This window comes from Suncus etruscus, chromosome 4 (assembly GCF_024139225.1).
Source record: "Suncus etruscus isolate mSunEtr1 chromosome 4, mSunEtr1.pri.cur, whole genome shotgun sequence".
Lineage (NCBI taxonomy): Eukaryota > Metazoa > Chordata > Mammalia > Eulipotyphla > Soricidae > Suncus > Suncus etruscus.
In genome coordinates this window covers 87,723,807-87,744,978 of record NC_064851.1, presented here as the reverse complement: position 1 = coordinate 87,744,978, position 21,172 = coordinate 87,723,807, and the positions used below count along the sequence as shown (strand labels likewise).

Genomic DNA, 21,172 nt, shown 5'->3' with positions numbered 1-21,172 from the left:
TCAACATTTCTGGGCCATTGTTTATAGTCCCTACTTGAGGATGAACCCAGTTGGTTTTGTTCTTTTGTGAGGGGCACATCTGGAAATGCTCAGTGGTTACTTCTTATTCAGTATTCAGAAACTTATTCAGTATTCAGTATTCAGGTAGTCCTGAGGGGAACCATATGGGATGCCAGGGATGCCCTACCCACTGTACCAAGTTCTAGAACCTGGTTTTTTTTCCTAAGGCCATTCTATGAAAGCTTGAACATTTCAAAGCTTCCTACTAATAAATGAACATGGGGCTATATATTATTCATATTTGTGGACTAGTAACCTAGAACATCTTTATATCCATATTCTTGTTTTCTTTCTTAGTCTCCAAGTCCTCTCTGGCAGATCAAAGTGGCCCTGTTATTTCTTGGAAGGAGTAAAGTCTACTTGATTTCTAGGTGGAGACATATCAGTGGGCCTCAGAGGCAGAATGGAATAACATTTATTGAGAATAGTTGAGACCAAGAAAAAGGTAAAGACAAGGCCAAAAGTAAAAATAAGGGCTTAAAGCCAAAAAATTAAACTGTCTCGTTTGAGGGGCTGGGGAGATAGCACAGTAGTAGGGCCTTGTATGCAGCTGATCTAGGATGGATGGTGGTTAGAATCCTGTCATGCCATATAGTTCCATGTACCTGCCAGGAGTGATTTCTGAGTGCAGAGCCAGGAGTAAGCCCTCAGTGCTGCTAAGTGTGAACCAAAAAACAACCCCCCCACAAAAATGTCTTATTTGAAAACAAGGTATACTAATAAGGGACAGCAAGGTTCCCATAATGCTTGAACAGCATTTAAAAAACTCTTCAATGATGGCCAGAGAGATGACTCAATGAATTGGAGTGCATGTTCTGTGTACAGTTGACCCTAGTGCACTGACCCCAGTGCAATCTCTGGTACCTCATGATCCCAGGTACCACTAGGCATGGTCTCTGAACACAACTAAGTGTAGCCCCCAAACAAAATCTTCCAAGCTTTTACTAAAGCTAAATAATATAAAATCGGGTTTGAATTTGGGACCTCCTCCTGCTTTGCTAAATGAAATATAAATGAATGTAGCCATACTGAACAAATTGAGCATTCTAAACCAAACTAGGTATCCACAACTCTAAGTCCAAGCAGGACTCTAATACAACATACACAGGGAAGTAGAAGAATCAAGAATCAAGAAGAATCAAGATGGGACAAGAACCAGTTGTGGCAAAGAATATGAGGTGTTGAGTGTATATCTCAAAAAAACAGTATAATTTTTAGAATAATAAACTTGATGTATGTGGAACAGCACAGACACATTTTAAAAACCATCTTGAGGGCTGTGGAAATAGTTTAATGGACTAAGTGCATGTTTTGCAGTTAGTTCTATCCCTGGCATTATATGGTCTTCTAAGCACTATTGAAAGAGACATGAGCATGGAACCAGAAGTATCTCCCTAAAAGACGCTGGATATATCCCTACAAACCAAAAACTCCAACACATAATATGGAGTAAGAGAAGACATGGAAAGGGTCCTTGTATATGTAAATATTTTTTTGAGCCACACTTTCTCAGAGCATACTCCTGTCTCTGTGCTCAGAGGATTATTCCTGGTGGGCTCATGGTACCATATGAGGTACTGGGATCAAACTCAAGTTGACCATGGCCTAGGTAATTACCTTAATCTATTGTAATATTGCTTCATTTTTCAGTATATAAAATTTTTATAAGGCTTAAAAAAGACTCAATAGTTATTATGAAGTTAAAAGCAAACTTAAGAAAACATACAAGCTACTTTGATTAGTTATCTGCAATGAAAATAAAGATAAGAGACAATGTACAAATATGCATAAATAGGTTGCTCTATAGGTAAGCAAAAACGGTCTTTGTATGAACTTTTGACTATACCTGGGAAAGAGTGTGACCCGCTTAATTCTCTGAAGCTGAGGAGATTGTAGTAGGAAGAAAGGAAGTAGTAGTGAAAGGCTGGCTGCACATGAAATAAAAATTTGGGATGACTTAATATAAATCTCAACTAAGTGTTGTAGCTAAATTAAGAATGACATACTGGGGCTGGAGCAGTGGCACAAGATGGAGGGCATTGCCTTGCATGCACTAACCTAGGATGGACAGCAGTTCTATTTCCTGGTGTCCCATAAGGTCCTCTAAGCCAGGAGCGATTTCTGAGTGCATAGCCAGGAATGACCCCTGAGTGTCACCAGGTGTGGCCCAAAAACAAACAAACAAAAAAGACATACTATCACACACAGCTCTATTCTCTAGTCCTTTACTTTCTTCTCAGGAGGAGTCTCCATTCATATGTCTGCTTGGGTACAAAGATATGGAAATATATAGGCAAGTTGCCTCAATCCTTTTGTTTAGTCAGCAGGCCTAACCGGATCTTAAACTTCCTATGAAAGTTTACAGTTAATGACTCCCATTTTGAGAGGGGGGGCTCAGATCCAGTGCCCAGACTCCTGAATCTGTGCTCAGGGTTTAACCTTGGTTAATTAAGGCACCATCTGGTGTGCCAGCGATTGAACCTGGGTCAAGCATATGCAAGACATGTGCCCCTATGTACTATACTATTTCCCTGACACCTGTGATTCCCATTTTTTATCTTAATACTTGTTGAAAACTGACTATGCAAGAAGGGCACTATTTATTAAGAGAACACTCAAAGGCTGCTGATACCATAGGAATGCAAAGCATCTTAACTATGCTGCTTTTATTATTTGGCAGTTTCCCACCATCTTATCCTTTTGGACCAAGTTGCAGCCTGGACTTGGCAAAAATAATGAACTGATTTGGCCGAGTAAAAGTAATGTTCCCACCATGAGGAGTGAACTCATTATCAGAGCTTCATATCAGAGCTTGTTGACTCAAGTTGGTGGGTAAAATTAAGTTTACAGATTAAACAGCTCGCTTATCAGGCTTTCACTAGCTACTTTTAATTATGGCTATGTTCCTAGGGTGTGTCACACTAGAGGAAATGAAAGGGGGCTGCAGGTGTGTTAGGAACCATAGCTGGAAAAGAAGGTAGTAAAGAGCTTATTAAAATCTTGGTAATTTATGATGTACCTTGTGCAACACATAAGCTGGCATCCTGAGAGGCTAGGACAAAGGTGACATTGTAATCTGTTCAATTAAAATGAGAACATATGATACAATTTTATTGGGCTATAATTTTTAAAAACAACCCTGGAATGGTTCATTTCTGTTATTCAAAAATTACTAGTGGGTCGTACCTACTTTCCCAGTCTTATTTACTGACTGAGTTAATTTTCTAATATCATTATTAAGTTATTAGTGTATTTACAAAGTCTATTTTAATAGACATATTCTTATAAAAATTTGCATCTTCTTCTTCTTTGGTGTTATCTAAGTCAGTGGTCATCAGCCACTTGTCTTCACACTGGTATCAGTCCATAAGTGTAGAAGGGTTGAAAACCACTAGTCTACTTCCTGGATTCTAATTGTTGGTGCACAGACTGGTTTATCAGCCAGGTGCTAGTTAATATATGTAAAATGGTTGAAGAATGTTGACCTAAGTAATAAACCTAAGTTCATTATTATGAGTTTCAATGTCTTTTAAAAACTATCCAAAATATTTAATTATTTTAAACAAAGAAGTATCTCCAATTTAAATAATTGTATTGAATAGTTCTACTTTACAGAATAATGTGAATTTGTAATATATATATATATATATATATATTATTGTACCATTGTAGACTTTGATCAAGAACATGTTAAGGGCCAGAGTGATAGTATAGTTGTTAGGGCACTTGACTTGCTATGGACTACCCAGGTTCCATCTCCAGCATCCCATATGGTCCCCCAAGTCCACTAGGAGTGATTCCTAAGTGCAGAGCCAGAAGTAACTCGAGCATTGCAGGGTATGGCCCCAAAGACAAAAAGAACATGTTAAGCAGTAGTTTATAATTAGACCAAAATAGTCATCTAAAAAAAGTAGTCTATAATATAGTAGTCTATAACATTGCAATCTTGTTGGTTTTGCAACACTTATTCTCAGTTTAAAATGGTAGCTGTATTTGAAAACTTTATTTGGAAATATTATCTCTTATTGGTTAGAAGCATGTAAATAGAGGCCTTTGAAGTAATTCTCATATGTATCTTAATTGGTTTCTGTTGGTCCTGTTTCTCCATTGCCTTTTCATCTGGCTTTTTCCCCTCCCCTTAGTGGTGAGGCTTTGTTTTTTATCTCAATAAATGCTAGTGAGGAGGCTTTAGCTGAGAGCTGCCATTTGGTTTGTGGTTCCACGTAGTGGAGTGACTGGCTTGTGGGTGAACAGCTAGCAGTGTGAGTTTCTTGCCTGATAAAAACCTTCATATCTGAGTGGTATTATTTATTGTAGGGAATTACTACTGGACCAGCTTCTCCTATCCTACCTGAATAGGGGGTATGGCATTCCCTTTTTCCCACTGGAGACTGTGAAACATTCAATCCAACATTCAACAACTGGCACCTGAACAGGGACTTGAACCCGGGATCCTCAAATAGAGGTGGAATAATCAGGAAGTTGGGGGAAAGAATAACCACATTCTTCACCTTTTTTGTATTAGAAAACAAAACAAAAAATATTTGATGCGCCTATGCAAATTATTGTTATTCACTTTTAGTTTTTCCATCGATGTTCAGGGTCTATTACTTATCTCCATTTTGTTTTAATTTTTTTATAGAATTAAGAAGGGGGAGGTATAAATAGAGGCCTTAGAAGTAGTCTGTGGGTATCCCCTCCCCCAACTTCCTATTTGTCCCACCTGAATGATCAGAACTGCCCACACCTGAAATGGAAGGGTAGAGGGGTCTATCTGGAGGAGAGAATGGATAAGAGAGAGAACCAGAGAGAGGAAGAGGCTCAGAGATTATTAAACAGGAGCTATCAGGGAGCTGGAACTCAGCAAGGAAACATGTAGAGTAGCAGAAAAAGAGACAGAGAGAGTTCCAGAGAAGAGATGAGAAAAAGACATGGTTTAGAAACAGCAGAGAGAAAACAGGCAGATAGCCAGAGGAGAAGCAGCAGAGAGAGGCTGCTTGAAATAAGCTGAGCATAGAAGCATGAAGAAATGCACATGGTGGATAGGACCATGGAATAAATCAAGCTGACGTCAAAGAAATTTAACTGACTGCTTTAACTGACTGCATCTTCAGACCCACTGGCTGAAGAATCTAGAGGTGCCATGCTGAGGAAGGCCTCCCCAAACACTAGGATTTTATATTTTATATTAAAGCAACAGAAGCACATAGGTCTGGTATTTCCTTTATATCTCTAAAATTATGGCATATTGATCAGATCCTTAAATATCTTAGGTACTTAAATATTTAAGAAATTAATGTGAATATGAGCAAACATCTTTAAAATACAGAATAGAGCCTGGAGAGAATAAAGTGGATAAGGTACTTGGCTTGCTATAGTTGACCCTGGTTTGATGTTCATCAGCAAAATGGTTCCCCAACCATTGACAGAGTGATTCTCAGTAACAGAGCTATGAGTTTCTCCTGACTACCTCAGCCACTGGATTGTACCTCAAATATCAAATAGGGTTGTAGAACCCTATTGTACAGAGGATAAGGCACTTGCCTTGTATGTCACTATAGCTTCAACAATGACTTGAATCTCCACGTTGTAAATGGTCTCTCAAGCACTGGCAGATGCTCCCACTCTCCCCCCCCCCACACACACAAATGCATGTATGTAAGGATATTTTTTTATAGTTCACATATATTTCAGAAACCAAACATAAAATTAAAACAAAATTTTGCTTAAAAATGATTATTATTAAGAAAATTTCTAGACAGAATTGATCTTGTGTCTTCTGATTAACTTTCTTTCCCCTTCTGCAGCTAACCATTACAACATATTTGTGAGAATTTTTACAAACTGCCTAAAACATTGTTATTTATGTATAATTATTATATTGTGACTACTTTGACCCATCATATGTGTAAACATTTTAAATGAGCTAAAATCTGGTTTACTATCTGTAAAATTATCATAGGGAGATTGAGGGATAATTTTACAATGTTAGACCTGACTATTTTTAGACTTCATTCTTTAGTGCAAAAAGATCTGGTTAGGCCTGTTTTTCTTGGTTCACACAATGTTTTACTGGCTCAATTCAAACTTACTCCACATGTTATATAGCCAATAAAAACTTGCCATTGTACTATCTATATTACATTTTTCTTCTCTTTTCTTTCCATGAAAAAAGTCAGCTAGTTTTGGCCAAAAATTAATAGCTTAAAATGAAGAAAGCAATAGCTGTCTGTCAGTGTAAAAAAAATTTTAGGGATGTATAGTATCAAAATTTGTGGGTCTTAGTTGCAAAAGTTAAATCACTAACCATTTTATGTTTTTATTGTTTATTAAAGAGGTAAATAAAGCAGGTCCAAAAAGAAAGGGCTAGGGCTCTTGCATGTGCCAACCTCGGTTTGATCATAGGCACCACATTATGCTTCTCCAGTCCTGCTGGATATAGTCCTGGGAGGGATTAGTACTGCATCCTCAGGCCCTCACACTGATCCGCTGAGCTGTTTTATGAAGTTTTGCCAGGAATAGCCTCTGAGCCCCATGAATATTACCTCATTAGCTACCAAATACTTGCCACACTCTCAAAATGACAAAAACAAATATATTTATTGTAAAATTTCAAGAACATAAAAATCAACAAAGCAAAAACATAGCCCAAATAAATATGAAATAGAAATAAAATAGTCCAAAGTCAGGAAACCATTTCTATCATATATCTATAATAAAAATAATGTAGCTTCTATAATATTATTCTATAAAAATAATAATATTATTATATTATATATTATAGAATATTGTTATTCTATAATATATAATATAATTCTATAATTATTATATAATAACTGTCCCTTCCCTTCTAAGTTTTTTTGCAAGGATTAAAATTGAATCCCCATGTCCTGATAAGAAGGCAAATGTTATAGCTACTATAAAAAACAATATCAGTGTTCTTCAAAAAAAAATTATGATACAGCAATCCCATTTGTGGATATGTATTCAAAATAATTGAAAACAGGATCTTGAACACTGACAATGATTCCAACACTATTCATATTTAGTAAAAGGTGAACATTTTATGTTTTGTGCTTTTAAAAATCATAACAAAAAAGGTTATTGTAAATTTTAAACAAAAGCTAGATTTTTGGAAGGCAACCCTCAGTGTGCTCAGGTCTTACTCCTGGCTGTGAACTAAGGGATCACTCCTAGAGAGAGACCAAGTGCCAAATTTGGTGTCAGGGATCAAAAAGGGGTCAGCTATATGCAATGCAACCACCTCCCCCTGCTGTACTATCTCTTCAGTTTTAAAATTCACTGATTCTATATAAAAAAAAATTCAGTCTTAAAACTGAAAAGTTCTCACATTTTAGCTAGATGGGATTGTGGGGAGGACTGGTGCTAAAACTTTCCACTTTCTAGCTCCTGAAGTAAGACCTCTAGTTCTCTGCAATTCTGCCCTTTGGGATAGGGAAACAGACGTTTCCTAGATCTAAGCTTCCTGTCATCTCTTGTGTGAGGAGCCCCAGGACAGTACAGTGGAGGTGCAGAAGCCTTAAAGCCAGGTTCAAATCATGCTTTATACTGTGGAGGTTTCAGAGTCTTTTTGAGTTTGTTTTTTTGTCTACACTAGTGGTTAACACTCACATGACAATATGGTAACAGATACTAGCATTGTTACTAAAGCACTCAGTAAGTGGCAGCTTTTAGGGTGATCACCTTTGACAGTTCTAGCTTGACTTTCAGGCTTCTCTGATAGCAACCCAGACTTTCAGGCAACTTCTGGGAGTGTTCAGAAGGCTGCATTGCATTCCAGAGTTACCAACAGCAACAGGTACTTATCTGAGTGGACCTTGAAATATGTTACAAAGGTGAACAGCCACCCCTAAAAGAAATATGAAAGACATACTACTTAAAAGCATCAGTCATATAAGAGTAGTATAACTTGTCTTTTATATCAAACAGGAAGTTATTATATAAACTTTATAATCAATGGGAAGTCCCTGGTTCCTTGTAAAAGAATTATTACATTAGTTGATTAGTGACTTGACACTTCATGCATTTTAGGCAGTAAAATGTATAGAATTTATTTAATCAATACAATTATTACCTAATTCATATTAATTTTTAAAAAGAAAAACAGTTTTCACAAGCCCTAAATCTATATTTTATCCTTCATTGACTTACAAGTAGCTTGAGTCCTGAAGGCACTTGTCAATACTAAAAACATTATTAGATATAAACAAAAAAAAGCTATACAATTCGATGTAATTATTTTGTAGTTGGGTTTAAAAGTGAGCATTTTGAATCTTGAACTGCAAGTTTTTAAACAGAATGGGACAGAATGAAAACATAAGATCTTTTATTCTCTGTAGATTAGATATTCATTGTCTACATTTCAGCAATGCCATGATAAATGTCTGGGTCAACAGAGGCAAACAAAACATGGAACAGCTACGATTAGGACTAAAGACTTCTAAAAGAGAACAGATTAAAGTAGGAAGAGCTCCTAAATGTCAGGCTGCTTTATGTTCCAAAATATTATAACCTAACAAGACAAAAGAAGAGAATGTGGAAATATGTTAGTAGGTCTGTAGTCTTTCTTTTCCTTTGCTGAGTTATCATTACTCAGGTATTAAATCTACTGTGCCTTATTAAGTGAAAGCTTTCTTTCTTTCTTTTTTTTTTTTTTTTTTTGGTTTTTGGGCCAAACCCAGCGGTGCTCAGGGGTTACTCCTGGCTGTCTGCTCAGAAATCGCTCCTGGCAGGCACAGGGGACCATATGGGACACCGGGATTCCAACCAATCACCTTTGGTCCTGGATCGGCTTGCAAGGCAAACACCGCTGTGCTATCTCTCTGGGCCCGAAAGCTTTCTATTTTGTTAAAAAGGAATAACTCATACTTTCCCTTACTCTAATAATATGAACAAATGAAACAGCAGATACTATTTTTGAACGTCAGTCCTACAAATACTGGCTTATGCTAATGAAGGCTAAAGATCATTGCTTTTGTGTCTGTTTTCTGGAGGATTGATTTCTGTTAAGAATGTTCTGGAAGGTTTAAGATTCAAGAAATCATGGTGAGGGGCCGGAGAAATAGCATGGAGGTAAGGCATTTGCCTTGCATGCAGAAGAACGGTGGTTCGAATTCCGGCATCCCATATGGTTCCCCGAGCCTGCCAGGAGTGATTTCTGAGCATAGAGCCAGGAGTAACCCCTGAGCACTGCCGGGTGTGACCCAAAAATTAAAAAAAAAAAGAAAGAAAGAAAGAAAAAAAGAAATCATGGTTATGTTTTCTCAGCTTGGAAATTTTAATACATTTATATGCAGATTAATTGCAAAACATGTGAAAGTAACTGTGGGAGCCAGTATATGATTAACTTAAAAATAGAGAAGATTGGGCCCGGAGAGATAGCACAGTGGTGTTTGCCTTGCAAGCAGCCGATCCAGGACCAAAGGTGGTTGGTTGGAATCCTGATGTCCCATATGGTCCCCTGTGCCTGCCAGGAGCTATTTCTGAGCAGACAGCCAGGAGTAACCCCTGAGCACCGCTGGGTGTGGCCCAAAAACCAAAAATAAATAAATAAAAATAGAGAAGATTCAAAATTCTCTTTATACTATTACTATTTTTATCTTAAATTTTTAGATGATATTATATATCTAATCATATGATATCAAATCACACTTTATTACATTACATTATAATGTTACTCTATGTTGCATTATATTAGATTAGAATATCATATTATATTACATAAAATGTATTAATTACATAATATATTATTGCATATAACATGTATAATTTAATCATATCTATATTTGATTTCTATATATTTGATATATTTATATTATAAAATAATTATTTATATTATACATCAATATAAAAATAAATATAAATTTATTCTATTTATTATGCAGTATATATTATTATACTATATAATTTATTATATTATTTATTATATTCATAATAACATACATATAAATACAGAAACAAATATTTACTTATATTATTTCTTTATAGAGATAATTATTATATAATATACTATTATAGATATAATTATAATAATGTTATAATATTATATGCTATATCAAATTATATCCGAGCATATTCTTTTATACACCAAAAAGAACACCGCAGCACGTAGACCAGACCAGAGTCCTAGCACCATGGTTGAAATGCTTGGCAGGTATTCGACACAGGTCCAATTACTCATATCCCCTCTGTTACCCTGAGCACTGATAAGAGTGATTTCTGAGCACAGAGCCAGGACTGACCCCTCATTGCCGCCAGGTGTGGCCCCTCCCCAAACCAGATATAAGTGAATCAAGATAGAACAATTTAGAAATTTCTGTTCCATTCTGGAGCATCTTAGCCCCAGGCAAAGGGAACTGTTGGACAAAGACTGTCTTTGGGGGTAGTTCCTTAGTGGGGAGTAAGGGAGTGCTGCCCTGAATGACTTAGTGCTGAAATAAAAGCCCCTGGAACCTAGGGGTTTTCACCGCCTTCCATTGCCACCAGTTTCGACTTTCCTACAGTGTCTTCTGTGGGCTGGGAGTTACAAAGGCAGAATTTGTGTGGGGAGTGGAGAGACAGGAGAGGAAGTGAAGTTCTTGCCTGGCATGCAGTGATCCTTCCATCACCTCCACGTCCATCTAGGACCTGCTTACCTATCCAGCAGCATTGAGGTCTCTGGAAGGATTCCAGAGTTTGGGGCCAGAGGCACTTAGATACCAGCAAGTTTGGTTCAACCCGCCCTTCCTGATAGACCCATGTCTTCAGGGACTTTTTCTGGGCACAGATTATTTATTGAGCAAACGTGACCCATATTTCATCATCATTGTTCTACGCGGAGGAGAAATGGATGCCAAGGAAAGCAAATTCAGATCAACATCATAGAAACAAATTAGCATGGAAATCTGTATGTTTGGATAGACACCAATGAACCTCAATTCAACAAGTCTCTGGAGCCCAGAAACACACCAACAGAAGGATGCTTCACTGACTGAGAGATCCTATGTTTTGAGAGATCCTCAACAATGGGGCAGGAAACAGTTGGCCTTTCTGACAGAAAACTGAGATGTAGAAGGCACCTCAAAATCCTTGCTACCACAAGGTATCGGTTTTGTCCCTAAGTGGAGAAAGTGAGGAACAGAGGCCTCCTTCCAGAAGACATAGATTGCCAACAGCACCTTACCAAGTAAAGCTCACCTTCCTGTATTGATTATCATGCCAATTCGAGTCAAAACTACTACGTGGAGTTACCATCTCACAAGTGTGTGAGTGTTTGGGGGGAGGAGGAGTAGTGGGTGAGATTGGGCGTTGTCACCCCAGCGGCGCTCAGGCCTTTTCTTGGGTCTGTGAGGGCTAGGGGGACCCTCTGAGCTGCCTGCCCCATTGGATCCCGGGTCAGCCTTGTGGAAGGCAAACTCCTTACCAGCTGTGCTATCATCATCACTCTGCTCTGTCCTTGCACTTGCCTTCTCTAGCACATCCTGAAGAAATCCTTCTCCATAGGTCCTTCTCATGATTTGACTCTGCAGGAAACTCTCCACCCGCTTCCTTATCAGCCACTTGGCATACAGAGATCCATAGCCAGATCAAGATGCTTCCCCACATGGAGAGACAGATTGGTCTGTCGCCACAGAACTTGCACTCAGATCACTTGGGTGGGGACTTGTTTCCACGTGGTGGTTCTTGGGACTGATGCTGCTTGGAACATCGAGCCCAGATGCCTTTTGGGAATGACTTTGAGGGCCTTTCATCTGCCACAGATTTTCGTCTGACTTGAGGCTTCCTCTGCTTGAAACTGTCTCCTGGTTGAGGTGAAGGAGCTGGGCACCTCTGTGCTCAAGACCAGTCCAGGTGGGAAGCAGGGGTCCCTTTGGGGTGCAGGGAGTTCCCCCAAGAAGAGCACGCTGCCCGAGGGTTGGATTAAGAAGCAGCCACGGGTCTGCTACCCCCTTGCCAGGAGCCACTCAGGCACCAACTCTTGTGACCTCACGTCTCCAGGGGCAACAGAACCAAACAAACCAAAGGGACTATGACATCCCTTTGTCTCAGGACACCCCGCAACCCACACAACGTGCGTTGCCCCCAATTGCTTGGTGCCCAATCCCACCCCAACCCGCCCGTGTACCCCTCCGCCCCATCAAGGACTCGCCAAGCACAGGCTTGGCGATAATAATAACATAATTTTTATGTTTTCTTACATAAAGGAAAAGTAGTAAGATTTCATTTAGTGAAATGTCAAATGTATGCTTAATATATGCTTATGTTCTATATGTCAAATGTATGCTTAATATATGCTTATGTTCTATATGTTCTATAATTTTTGGCAGGAAAACAGAACCAAAAATGTTGGATATTACATCTCCCCAAAAAGCTTGAAATCTATAAAAATCCTAAAAATCAATAATTCTATCGAAAGCAAAAAAAATCTTTAACATTTGCTGGGCCGGAGAGATAGCATGGAGGTAAGGCATTTGCCTTGCATGCAGAGGGACAGTGGTTCGAATCCCAGCATCCCATACGGTCCCTGAGCCTACCAGGAGCGATTTCTGATCATAAAGCCAGGAGTAACCCTTGAGTGCTGCCGGGTGTGACCCAAGCTCACCCCCCAAAAAAACTTTAACATTTAGAATTAATTGCCCTTGAGCATTTTTATTGAATTTGCATTCCTTACTCGCCTTTGTGTATTTTTATTGAATTTGTATTTCTTAGGTCTATGGTACAAATAAATTAATTAATCACATGTGACTATTAACCAGAATAAAACAAAATGACTGATCTCATAAACAGTTGATTGATCTTATCCATTTCTTATGAAATTACATAGTCCAAACAAAAGATGATGAAATTTTATTTAGTTTTTACTTGCATTTGTCTATGGGGTGTCACACTGCCACCCTGTGGGCATAAAACTTTTTAATTATTAGAGGTCTTTCAATGATTAATTAGTGTTCACCTAATTATGTAGTACCATCAATGGTACTTAATGTCTCTCATTAGTTTTTGGCAATCGGGTTATTATGGGGGACACAGTAAATCTTACTATTTACTTCTTAATTTTGCTGTGAGCCTAAAATTTATCTAAAATAATAATAGTAAAAATCAAAGTATTTTATTTTGGGGTGCTACCCAAGCTATGCCTGAGGGGGGGGCTCTGGCCAATAGTAGACCAATCCAGCTGTCTCTTTAGTGAGAAGGTGCAAATGCATTTCTTCTCCAGTTCTGTGGTATATAGGACCACCGGGGCCATCCTGGTGAGGGTCTTCAGGGTTAAGACCAGTGCGATTAGGGATTGAACTTGCTTCTGGTTCAAGTAAAGCATATGCTCTAACTTCTGTACTATTTACCTGGCACACCTTAAAGACCTATACACACAAAAATCAGGGAAAATAGTTGTATGTATAACTACTAAACATTACATAGTAAATTGTCTTTATGATTATATAGAATTATAGTATACAATAAGTTTACAATTAGCACATAAACATTTTAAGCATTATTTACTATGTGGAAATTAAAACAATAATTATTTCTATTAAATAAAACTATAAAAGGTGGTAATATAAGTTTTAGAAAATATATTTTTTTTTTACCAGAAATCACAACATTTATTTAGGGAAGTGTGATTTTTTTTTGTGGCGGTGGTATTTTGAGCCATACCCAGCATTGCTTAGGAGTTACTCTTGGCTCTATACTCAGGGATCACTCCTGGAAGTGCTTGGGAAAGCATATGGGTTGCTGGGGATTGAACCTGGGTTGGTTGATTGGAAGACAAGTGCCCTACCAGCTATACTCCAGTCCTGGAAAGTCCTGGATATATCTAGAGTTTTTATTAACTAAATTCCAGTCTAGTCACTGATGATATTTATAATGATGAATCAGATATTTCAGATTTGTCAGTATTTGGCAGAAATGCACAACCAAGCAGACGAGTGTTTTCCAAATGACTAATGTTGACTTGAGAAGTAGAATGCTTGACTCAAATACAGGCAGGGTTGGGGGGGAGGCAGGAGATGGGTGACATTGGTGGTGAGAATGTTGCACTGGTGAAGGGGGGTGTTCTTTTTATGACTGAAACCCAACTACTATCATATTTATAATCATGGTGTTTAAATAAATATATTATTTTAAAAAATTCCAGTCTAGAATGATCAACTTTACCACTTTGGCTGGGACTAAAATATTTTCCAGGACACAGGACTTTTTGGACTAAAATTGGGGACTTTCTAGGCATTTAAGGAAAGAGTTGATTAATCTAGGTAGGACAGAGATATATCTGTACAAAGATTTTTGCCTTAATGTCTTATAATTTGTCTTAGACTATAGAAACTCATAATAGAATTTATGGGGTTAAAAAAGAATCTGGGAGCCAGAGAGAGAGAGAGAGAGAGAGAGAGAGAGAGAGAGAGAGAGAGAGAGAGAGAGAGCGCATGGAGGTAGGGCATTTGCCTTGCATGCAGAAGGACGGTGGCTCAAATCCCGGCATCCCATCTGGTTCCCGAGCCTGCCAGGAGCAATTTCTGAGTGTAGAGCCAGGAGTGACCCCTGAGAGCAGCTGGGTGTGATCCAAAAACAAAAAAAAAAAAAGAAAAAAAAAGAATCTGATGGGGGCTGGCGAGGTGGCGCTAGAGGTAAGGTGTCTGCCTTGCAAGCACTAGCCAAGGAAAGATCGCAACTGCGGTTTGATCCCCTGGTGTCTCATATGGTCCCCCCAAGCCAGGGGCAATTTCTGAGCACTTAGCCAGGAGTAACCCCTGGGCATCAAGTGTGGGTGTGGCCTGAAAAACTGAAAAAAAAAAAGAATCTGATGAACTAGAATAAAGTGAATGAAGCTAATTTTATGAGCATCTCTATTTATAATAGGCTCCATGTAGAAGTCATTTAAATACTTGTCAACTGTAGAATAGATACTTTTACTGTGGTATATTCATACAGTGGAATCTTACTCATCAGTACAAATGAATAAAGTACTTATATATGCTGCCAGGTATACATATTAAAGAAATTGTATTGTGATAGAAATAAGGCAGAAAAGGGCACATACTGCCTAATTTCATTTATATGCAATGTCTGGAAAAGGCAAATTCAGAGAAACAGAGAGTAGATTAGTGCCTACCAACAGCTGGCAGATGGGGGAATGAGGAATGACTAGAAGTTGATCTTGTAAGTAATAAAATGCTCCAGGATTAGACAATGGGATAACTGTACAACTGTAAGTATACTAAAACATGGAATAACATATTTAAAATGGGTAAATTGTAGGATAGGTGAATTGCATCTCATAAAACTGTCTTCTTCCCCTTCCATTTTTCTTGTTACAATGTCTATGGGATGCATACCTGTGCTAGTTATTGAACATGTAGCCCCACACTTGCAAAGATGGGGTCTCCACCATTGACCACATCTCAGGACCCCTCAATAAATTTGCTTTGTTTCCTACTTCTGCTGAGGCAGACAGTAAGCAAAAGTATAAAAATAGAATAAACATTTGTTAAAACTAATTATAGGTGAAGTTTTCCCATAATTAACCCCATAATGGAGTTAATGGTGGCATCACTTAACTTAATAATAAGTTAATAGAGTAAAGAAATTAATACTTACCTGGCAGGGGCGATTCCATGATCAGAAAGGTGGATTTTCCAGGGTGAGGCTCACCCATTGCACTCTGGACTTGCTGACCCCTGCAATTTCCCCAAATGTGTGAAACTCAACTGTGTAATTTATGGTAGTGGGGGACTGAGTGTGCACTCTCCCCTGGAAAAAAAGAAATTATTAATTTCAAACACAACCTATATATTTGCCTATATAGAAATTAGTAATTTCAGACTCAACCTAAATATATATATATATGCCTATATAGGGATGTAGAAAGATATCATCCATTTGAGTGTGGCACTTGATTCCATTGTTCTAAGGCCCAAGTGTCTGTTTGTTCACATATGAAGTGGGCTTAATTACATTGGTCACTAGGAACAGTGATAAGGAATAAAGGAGTAGGATCTGAGAGATCTGGTTGACTCCAAAGGTAAAATTATTCCCAGTCACCAACCAAACCCTGAGTCTGAGTGAAAGAGAGAAAGCCCTTTTAAGGTCATGTAGGACTTTTTGTCCTTTGCAAAATGACTATGGTCTGACTGTGTTGATGATCTCCTTTGAGCTGCCATCTTCTAGAAATTTAAATGATCAGACTGTTGCTAGGAGAGGTAACTTCCCCCGACTTTGGGGAGCCCAACTCCATGATTACGTAGACCTCCTGCAGTTCCTGAAGGGCAGTGGTTAATGTTCTCACTACTCTTGCTGCAGTGTCAGTCACTATATTCTTACCTATTCACTCTTCCTTTGCCTTTGTTTTCTCCTTACCAGTAACAAGGCATTATGATATTTTATAAATCATCATACTCTCTATTTTCACATAGTTAAATCAGTTTTTTTCTCTAGTACATAGTCTGTACAGTTAGTAAAATGCTCATATGATTGTTTAGTATAAAGGTGTTACAGTTTAAATTGCAGAGGACATGGACTAGGCCTAGAAAGACAGCTTCAGGAACTTTAAGGGCAGAGGCCAGGACAGTTAGATTAACTAAGGAATCTAATTGCACCCAGGGACCTGTACATACCCAAATGGAATGTGGTAGATAAATTCTATCCAATTGCATCTGAAGGTTGGCAGGCACTCGAGTTTTCATTCACTCTCCAGCCAACCAGTTTAAACCTAGCTGATGCAACATGTACTAAGAACCTATAGTTTTATCGCTAGCTTGAGCCCCAGCAATCTTAAAAAAGGGCTCGCAAGTCCCTTTGTTGTCTCTGCCTGTGAGTAGTGCAGCCCCCAGCATGCTGGTATCTGAATAAAATTTCTTACTTTTAGCATTACTGTTCACCTCCTTGGCTTTTTTGGGTCGGATCTCAAATCCGGAGCTAAAATTATGAGCAACCATGCAGTGCATGGTTTTAAATGAACAAAGTTATAAATAATAAAATATTAAAGATAATATTTTAAGAGCTGTATTCATAAGTAGACGATTGTAATAAAGATCTCTATGTGTTCTTATGTGTACTAGAGCAGAAATGAATAAACATCATAAAATACTTAATTAGTAAAGGTGAAGAGAGGATATTTAAGAAAATTTTACCTTTCTGAGGATAAAGTAACCTTTTTGAGGATGAAGTAACTTGTATTAAAACCTATATAAAACCAACAAACCGAGCTCTTTCATGTTTAGTTTCTTTGTCTCTTACTGCTATTCTGTTTTGTTGATCTGTTTAGTGGTGAAAGTGAGATGTTGAATTTTCTCACTGCTATTGTGTTACTTTAGGATTTTGTGGAGAAACTTATGAACTTTGCTCAGCTTTTATTTGGTGTATAAATGTTGATGACAGATTTCTTGATCTTTCTTATTTCATTTTTTTTTTTTTGGTTCTTGGGTCACATCTGGCAGCGCTCAGAGGTTCCTCCTGGCTCTATGCTCAGAAATTACTCCTGGCAGGTTTGGGGGACCATATGGGATGCTCGGATTCGAACCACCATCCTTCTGCATGCAAGGCAAGCACCCTACCTCTATGCTATCTCTCTGGCCTCAATCTTTCTTATTTCTTTAATCAATGGGTAGTGATCATTACTGTTTCTATTTTCCCTACATTCAATTTTATTTGGTCCATATAAATATGGATTTCTTGCCCAGCATTTTTTGGGAGGGGAGGACTTCCATTGCCTTTATGATTGTTTTCTATCCTTTAACTCTGAATCTGTATTTATCCTGTGAGTTTAGGCATGTTTTTCTGTAAGCACCAGATGGGTGAGTTTTCTTTCCTCATTTATCCAGCTATTTTGTGCTTTTACAGAAGAATTTGGTCCATTAACTTTGAGATTACTGATATAAAGTGTGTGTGTGTGTGTGTATGTGTGTGTTTGTGTGTGTGTACAAGTCATCTTGCAAAAATTTTTTTATTTTTTTATAGGTCACTTTTCAGAATTCAGTTATTTGTTGCAAATGCTTCCTGCTCTTATTTTTCTGAAAAAGTTCTTGTCCTTCCTACAAGTCTAAATGATATCTTTTTAGGGTGGTAGACTCTAGGCTGGAAGTTTCTTTCAGTACTTTGAATATGACATTCTACTCTTTCCTGGCTTGTAAAATATCACATGAAAGGTCTTATGTAGAGTATTTTTGTAAATAAAGGAGCTTGGAGGGGAGGCCAAAGGAGACGGTTGGGCAGAGGCAGTTGGGCAGCGACAGTTGGGCAGAGGCAGTTGGGCAGAGGCGGTTGGGAAGAGGCAGTTGGACAGAGGGGGTTGTGGGAAGACAGAGAGAGGACAGAGAGGAGAGAGACAGGGAAGAGGAAGAGGAAAGAGAGAAGAGAGACAGAAGAAAGAGTCAGGATAGAGAGAAAGACACACACAGAGAGAGGACAGATGCAGAGAGAGACAGAGTCACAGGAAAGAGACAGAGAGAGAGGACAGAGGGGAGAGAGACAGGGAAGAGGGAGAGGAGAGAGGAGAAGATAGAAGAAAGAGACAGCACAAGAGAGACACACAGAGAGACAGAGAAAGAGACAGACAGAGAGGAGAGAGAGACGTAGGAAGATATAGATAGATAGATAGATAGATAGATAGATAGATAGATAGATAGATAGATAGATCAGACCGGAGAGGATTAGGCTCTTTTGGCCAAACCTTTTGTCCCCCAAAACCTTTTTGTTGTATCTTGGGTCCTCATACCTAAACTTGCTGGTTATTGATGACCATCTGATCACATTGACCCATTCATTGAAGGTGTCGGAACTGACCTTCAACATTTCTATGTTGTGATCCTGAATATTGGAAGCAGAGGAAGTAGGAAGGTTTTAGTAATTTTTTTCAATCTTGATTTCATTTTGAATCGATGGATCCTTTTCAAAATTGTTCCAAGGGCAGCAGTGGCTGCTATTCTCACTTTGTCTCTGTCTTCTTGAATCAGAAAGCATAGTTATTTCCAGATTTCCTGGAAAATGACTTTGTAGATGCTCCAGCCTTAGGAAGTCACATTAGTTTCCTTTTCTCTAATACCTTCCAGCACTTTGAAAGCCAGGTTGATGGGGTGTATTAACGAGGGGGGACTTGAAATACTATCTGATGTATTGTTGGACTGTGCCATCGCACTCTTCATTTCATCCCTCTGTGGCTTCATTTGTAGTACGTCCATTAAAACTTTCAGGGCCAACTTTGTTAGAACAATGTCTTGCGAAATTATGTCCATAACCAGCAATTGCAGGACCCATACACTGTTTAATGATGTCAGGATCTGGAAACATTCCAAGACTATGTTACAATTTATTACAGATAGAGGATCTGTGTATGGCAATCCTCTGCTCAGCTTATTGAAAAGAAAGGCCTTTATTTCATTCACCTCTCCTTTTTTTTTTTTCAAAAACATTTTCATTGTTGAAACCCCTGGTCCTATGTTTCTGCAGAACAAGTAAAAATTCTCAAACACACTTTGAAATTAAAATGGGGCCACTTTTTCTTGATAACAAGCTGGATAATTTATTTTAAAAAAAGCCTTCTTCTTTTAGTTTTGATAGAGGCAGGAGAAAGAATAGGAGGCCTAGTGTCTTTATCCTTTCCTCTGTAATCTTTATGTCATTGATCTGGTACCAACATTGATGCAGTATTACTATGGTTTTCGAAGTCTTGATGTCCATCTCATCTAGTTCTTCCTCATCTTTTGCATTTTGATCGATATAATGTGGATCTTGTGCAATTACTGATTTTAGTACTTCACAGGCATAGATCTTTGCAACAACCAACAAGAGTCCTCTTGGAAGGCGATGTATTGAGTACAGCAATTCTTCGATAAGAGTGTCTGGAAAGTCAAATCCAGCGGAGGTTAGCACTGCAATGCACACATTTTCTAATTCCTTACCGGGTTTCATTATTCTTAGGAACATGATGACTTCATGGGCCACTTGGTGACATTTTGCACATGTCCATTCCTTGGCATCTATTTTGTTACGTATCATTTTAAGAAGTTCATGAATGTCTTCTTTTTTTTTTTTGAGGGGTCACACCCGGCTGTGCTCAGGGGTTACACCTGGCTATCTGCTCAGAAATAGCTCCTGGCAGGCACGGGGGACCATATGGGACACCGGGATTCGAACCAAGCACCTTTGGTCCTGGATCAGCTGCTTGCAAGGCAAACGCCACTGTGCTATCTCTCCGGGCCCAAGAAGTTCATGAATGTCTTCTTCATTTGACTTTGTCATGTGCTGAAGTAGTTTCAGAACAATATTGGATCAATTTTGATGACAAGAAGATCAAGAAAATTCCTATTACACCTGTAAAATCCACAGCAGCATATATCCTGTTTTATACTTCTCAGAGATCTATGATAAGTACCTGTTAATGTTTTATGGTTCATTTTTAAGTATGACTGTTTATTAGGAGTGAATACATTGGATCTCCATTGTAGTTGGTTGTATGATGTATTAATGCCTTACTTTCAGTATTGTTTTAGGTCATTATTAATGGGAAAACTTTGCAATCTACTGATGTTACTTCAGGCTTACATAAGAGAAAGATTCTTCATCATATTAATGTTGGTTTAGGGTTAAGTATTGAAATATACTCATTTAACAATTTTTAACTTTTCACTATACCATGGAGGTATAATCATAATCTTGACAGAACCATACTTTTTCGGTGGTCTCTCTTCACAGTGCTCATCTTAGAGGACTGACTACATTGGGTTTACTGTTCAATATTTGCATTATTGAACTTCATGGTCATATTGTACATGAAATTCTTTCAGATCTGCTCTACTCTGCATTTGAAAAAAAATTGTGAGTTTGAAGTCGTTCTTCTACCCAGTCTGCCGGCTATTAGTTTTGAAGCACTTTTTTTTTTTTTTTTTACTGATTCAGCAGATTTTTCTTTTGCTTCATTTTGGATTCACTCCATTGAATTTTTTGGTTGACCTATTGTGTGAATGTGAGTGAGAGTGGTGGTCACCATTGTTAATTCTGTTTGTTTTCTTACTTGTTTGTTTTTTATATTTTGTATAGTTCCCTTATCTTTTTCTTCCACGATTTACTATTACCAGATCCTTTCTTCTCTCCTTCTAGTCCTTAAATTTTCAGAAAA

General features: G+C 38.2%; 1 non-coding gene across 1 annotated transcript; it reads left to right on the top strand.

Moving 5' to 3' along the window:
- Window positions 1-15,649: 15,649 nt before the first annotated feature.
- Window positions 15,650-15,813, top strand: LOC126007880 (U1 spliceosomal RNA). The gene has a single exon (XR_007495356.1). It is a non-coding gene; the product is annotated as a U1 spliceosomal RNA (small nuclear RNA).
- Window positions 15,814-21,172: the final 5,359 nt, after the last annotated feature.